The sequence below is a fragment of the Triticum dicoccoides genome, chromosome 1A (assembly GCF_002162155.2).
Source record: "Triticum dicoccoides isolate Atlit2015 ecotype Zavitan chromosome 1A, WEW_v2.0, whole genome shotgun sequence".
Lineage (NCBI taxonomy): Eukaryota > Viridiplantae > Streptophyta > Magnoliopsida > Poales > Poaceae > Triticum > Triticum dicoccoides.
The window spans coordinates 373,160,617-373,166,319 of NC_041380.1; the positions used below are offsets into that span (position 1 = coordinate 373,160,617).

Genomic DNA, 5,703 nt, shown 5'->3' on the forward strand with positions numbered 1-5,703 from the left:
ATTCTACATATTTTTCTAATCAAATTTCATATATAACATGTTCAAATTGGAGTTACGGTTTAAAAGATATGGATGATTTTAAAAAACATTTGTTTGATTTAAATATGATCCGCGGATGAATTACCTAAAACATCAGGGCTTTTTTCAAAAAATGTAAAATAACGGTTGGGTGTGACTTAAATCTAGACGGCGGGTTGATTTTAAGAAAAGACAGGGACTTTTGTGTAAAATACGAAAATAGCGATTCCTTTTAACTTAAAACAAGACTGCCGGTTGAATTCTTTGAAATAGAGGGACTTTTCTAAAAAATGCCATGACGGACGAAAGAAACCCAATTTGCTTTATTATTAGGTAAAGACTTTGTATTTATCGTTGTTTTAGTACAACAACATAATACTAAAGCAACGACAATTAATATAGATCGAAGGAGTAATGCTTTATTTGAAGTGAGTGACATAGTTTATATTTAAAAATGCCAAAAATATAAATAATTATTTTCATTTCCATTGCACATATTTTGTGATAGTTAACTTGTATTGCTCCTCATATAATTTTATACGTATATTATGTTAATATGAAACAAAATTCAGTTTGGTAACAACTGTATTTTCTAATTTTCTGTACTCAGTCAGACGAAGACGCATGGCTATTGAGATGTGCATATTTTTATGGCGGCTGCTACAAATCAGCCGGATGATTTCTTAGAGAAATCATCCGCCTGTACAACCGTCCGATAAGCGTGCAAGGGGCCGTTGGATCAAAACAGGCAGCAGTGACCGTGACAGCTTCAGCGCAGCCCCCGCGGAGCTCCAAACAAGCATCGACAGCTTTCGGTGAGCTCCATTGCAACCCGACGGAGCTCCAATGCAGCACCAACGCTCCGGCGAAGCTCCATTGCAACTCCGGCGAGCTCGAACGCAGCACAAAGGCTCCGGCGAAGCTCCATTGCAACTCCGGCCGAACTCCATTGCAGCTCCGATGAAGCTTCAACGATCTCCTTGGTGCTTCACTGCAGCTCCGGCGCGCTTCATTGCAGCTCTGTCATGCTTCGTTGCAGCTCCGGCGGCGCTTCATTGCAGCCCCGGCGGAGCTTCGACGACTCGGAGAGCGCTCCATTGCAGCTCTGCCGTCGGCGACTTGCAGCAACCAGCCGCATCGCCCCGACGTTGCGCCGCAACACTATGGCCATGGACGAGTTCTTGCATCGCAGCACCGATGGGTCGTCGACGAGCGGCCGCCTGCCCCTGTGTGTTGCGTCGCCCCCTCGGGGTTGCAGCACCGCAGCGGTGGCGCGTGGCGGAGATGCGCGCGGGGAGGGGGGGGGGGCTGGGCGGGGTTGCCGGCGTCCGCCATGGGAGCCTATCTCCTTTCTTGCGTGTGACTGACACAGAGATGAGGGAAAGGGGAAAAGCAATGCAGGAGAACGTGTGGAGAAGATTGGGTTAGAAAAGATAAGGCCGGCTGGGGAGCGGTGGATGGGCCCACAAGACACATGTCCAGCACAACGCGCGGCCTACGTTTGTTTGTTTTCATCCGGATGAAAACAAACGTTTTCCTATTTTTATTTGTGATGCTTAATTTTGTCACGAATCGTCGGCGTGTTCGACGGCGTCGTTTAACGGTGCCTCCAGTCTACTGCGCTCCGTCTGAGCGGCGCCATGAGAGCGGCTGCGCCGGCGGCTCTCCTGGCTAACGCCCGCATATGTGCCCTCGCAAATCCCATTGTAGTGGCGGCCGGGGCGCCGGTCATCCGGCCGTTCCCCTTTGTGGTGGTACGGCAACTCCATCAAAGCTGCAGTCTGCTCCCACGCTCGCATCGTCGAGCGGAGTTTCCTCATCTAGCGGCAGATGGAAGGTGTCCTGAAGCTAGCTTGCACGGTTAGTGCTGTTCTGCGGGCTAGCATAGCATGGCTCCAAATTAGTTGTTTCATTAATTTATTTGGGAATCATGTATTATTTGGGAAACTGGATCTGAATTGCTGGGTCTATCTAAGAAAAAATAGATACAGGAAGTGAGAAAAGGATCTTTCTTCATGTATGCTTATGTAACTTTAGTACTTGGTTTAAAGTAATCTTTAGTGAGTCTGTCTCCTCGTCTGAACTACACATGGTGATGCATACATAAGCATCTTGGTTTTCTCAAATCAGTTGTGAGCCCTTACACCAATATTTTTGTTTAGATGTAGATGCAGATAGAAGTACCTTGTTCACAAATATAATATTGCTGAGACAATAATTTTAAACAGAAAAGGCAGCCATGTCCGCATTACATTTAGACAAATAAGAATGTTTCTTCTTGTTCTAATCATAGCGGCAACAAATCAAATATCTATAATACATCCTTGTAAATAATGTTTTTTGCAACGCTGCCGAATGGATGCTCTTCATCCGCTGCAACATATAGTTGACCATGTGTGAACATTTACCTTTATAAGTACAGCCCAACCTTTTTGAGAGATTGCCCCTAACTTTTGTTCATAGTCATAGCAAAATCACACTGATATTGGGTATTCTCTCAGCAATGTTAGGTCCGTTTATGACCTGGCCTTCGATGATCTGCCTTCCTAACTGTGTTATTGTTAGTCTTGTCCCATTGCAAAGTCCCACACTTTGATTGATTTTTCTCATAAGCATTACTTGAAAATCCAACTTTCAGCCTCAGTTCATGTCTGGTATTCAAGAAAATTTAAGAGTATTTAGAAACTCAGCTGGGAACAAAATATATTCATCTTCCACCATAGACATTTGTTTGCATGTTGTATCTGAACTAAGATATGTTACCTCTTCTCCAGGAATTTGACTCATGATGTGGGTGTTAATCTTGTCAACAATCTCGTTTCTTGGGCACATGATTGCTCTTTCTTCTAGGTATGTTCTATGAGTGTACCTGCTTTGTAAGTCAGGATATTAGATGCTATTAACAATGGATGCTTTGGGGTTATCTCCTTCATGTAAAATAAGGTCTCCTGGGATGCTAATTCAATCTTCTTCATTTGTTGTTGTTGCTGCGCCATTGCCGATGCTTTGCATCCAGCTTGGAAATTCCGCCGTATTTGCTTTCTTTACTGGACTACCTTCGGATGAATTCAGACACATATTTTTGTGAGTCAGTACTCCTGAAAGTTCTTCAATAGGTAGGATCTCTTTATATATGCGGAAATAACATGTTCCCTTGTCCCCATTGGTATAGCTGGTAGGATTTGCCTAGAGTCACCTCCCAAGACTATAGTCATTCCTCCAAATGTTCTATGCTCGACATCCTCATTTGTGAATCGAAGTATGTCTCTCAAACTCTTGTCAGTGCTTGTGTGTCATAGGTGCTTCATCCCATATTATCAATGAAGTTCTCGTTATTAGCTCCGCAAAACATGTTCCTAGCTTGATGTCGCATGTGTACTTGTTAGTGATCTTTAGTGGAGTGTGGAATCTTGAATGAGATGTGCTTCCACCCTGTAAAAGAGGTGCTGCTATACCACTTGAAGCTACTGCTAGAAGTATCTTTTCTTTGGACCTTAATTTTGTCGTAGATGCTTTCCACGGAAACGTCTTCCCTGTTCCACTATATCTATCAACAAAAATCAATTTGTCGAGACTACAGTAAACTAATTATATTATAACATCAAAAGCCATCCTGTGATAATCATTCTTGGACCAGTGGCCTAAACTTGTTAACCATATGTTTCATTACCATGTCGTGTATCATAGTGCCCTAAAACATAATAATATAGTGAGGAGATGCATCGATATATAACTCATAGTGGCCTATTTATGTTGGAAAACCATATTCTTTTACCAATGAGCTGACATTTTCATCAAGTAGTATCATGTCAAGGCTAATAAGTTCATTGTTGTTGAGGTTAATGCATCACATAGCCTAATTACTCTGACCTTCACTTTCCAGGATTCCTTTCCATTGGTAATGGCATGGAGCATATCATATGCTATCATTTTTGAAGGAAAAGGAGTGACCTGTAAGCGAACACAGTTTCATGATTAGTACTTGTTCAGTCTCTGCCAACTCCAAGGCTTTAATTGGAAAGAATGATTAGCTCATGGTCTTCATGTTGTTTGTAAGAAATAAGATGTGCATAGCCTAAGCTCATGGTCTTCATGTTGTTTGTACTCCCTCCGTAATGAAATATGATAGCGTTTAGATCACTACTTTAGTTATCTAAATGCTCTTATATTTTTTTACAGTGGGAGTAAGAATGAAGAGGTGCATAGCCTAATAATATAACTGAACCAACAGAACAAATAATCGCTGAGAAAAATGGGCGATAAAGCAACTGAGCAGAGACAAAACCATCGTACCTGACATGAGAAGCTTGATCAATTGACAATCGACAGAGGCTCCTTGATGTTGACTTGTTGAGATAGTTTGTGTTAGGCCACAGGTTGAATATATAAGCTACTCTCATGGGTCCAGCTGTGCTCCGAGCTGATCTCCATGAGCTATCCAAAGAGCGTGAGAGGATTTGGAATTGGATCCCTAGGTATAGAACTTTTAGAAGGCATGATAGAAAAATATTGAGTCGGAATCCACCAAAAAATATACGATCGATTCAATTATAATCCGGCAAAAAAATCAAAACAATTCTGTGTGAGAAGAGAAACCTAATCTAGATGAGGAACAAAAAATTAGGACGCCGATAAGTGCCACACGTGTGGGTGTTAGGGAGTCTGCCCACACATTTTGTGTGGTGTATAAGAGGAACAACCCACACACCTACGTGTGGGCAAAACAATTAGCGCCAATACGCCCGTATGTCAGGCCTCGTATCTCCTGGTCCCGCACGCCACGCGTGACGGTCACCGCGTGCCCGCAGTTGCCATGGTCCAGACCCTCGTCCATGTTCGTTTAATTACAGTTGCCATGTCGCTGAACTACGGTTGCCATGTCGGACAACTGCAGTTGCCATGGTTGCTCAACTGCAGTTACCATGTATGGTCTGATCTAATATAGTTGCCATGATTTCATAACTTTCGGAGTTGCCACATACTAACACTAGGCAGTTGAGAGAGTTGCCATGTGCTCACAAGCATGCTAGGGCAGTTGCCATGTAAAAAGGAAGAGTTGCCATCTGCTTACGTGCACGTTAGGGCAGTTGCCATGTACATGCACGTTAGGGCAGTTGCCATGTACCATGTAAACACATATGGCAACTCGGTAAAAAAGAGTTGTCATTTGCTTACGTGCACACTAGGCAGTTGCCGTGTACCCTGCAAAACACATGGCAAACTCGGGTAAAAAGAGAGAGTTGCCACCTGCTTATAAAAGCACACTAGGAGCAGTTGCCATGTGCACTGCAAAAACACATGGCAACTAGTAGCTTGGGTGTGGGATAGGAGAAGGGCGTGTAGGCAAGATGCCAAATGCCCACACACTAGGCCTTGTGTGTGCGTGCAAAGTGACGTGTGGGCGAACTGTTGAACGACCACACACCAGCCCCTTCTGTGTGGTGAAACGGCCGTGTGGGGGACCGGCTAAAGGCCCACACACCAGGCCAGTCCTACGTAGCACTAGAAACATGCCAAGATTCGTGCGCTCACGAACGGACGCGGATCCACGCGTGTGGGCGAGATGCAAACGCCCACACGTGTGGGCGTTAACAGTTCCAAAAAATTAATGTGGTAAGATCCAAGACGTATATTGTTTTCATATGGGGAAGAAGAGAGACGTGAGATCATAAGAGAACATATCTG

General features: G+C 43.9%; 1 long non-coding RNA gene across 3 annotated transcripts; it reads left to right on the top strand.

Moving 5' to 3' along the window:
* Positions 1–1,588: 1,588 nt before the first annotated feature.
* LOC119274171 lies at positions 1,589–4,122 on the top strand. 3 transcript variants are annotated; one of them, XR_005135060.1, is made up of 5 exons: positions 1,589–1,878; positions 2,793–2,868; positions 3,035–3,102; positions 3,191–3,277; positions 3,902–4,122. It is a non-coding gene; the product is annotated as an uncharacterized LOC119274171 (long non-coding RNA). The 3 variants fall into 3 exon arrangements; XR_005135059.1 differs by lacking the exon at positions 3,191–3,277 and having other exon boundaries at positions 3,035–3,134; XR_005135061.1 differs by lacking the exon at positions 3,191–3,277.
* Positions 4,123–5,703: the final 1,581 nt, after the last annotated feature.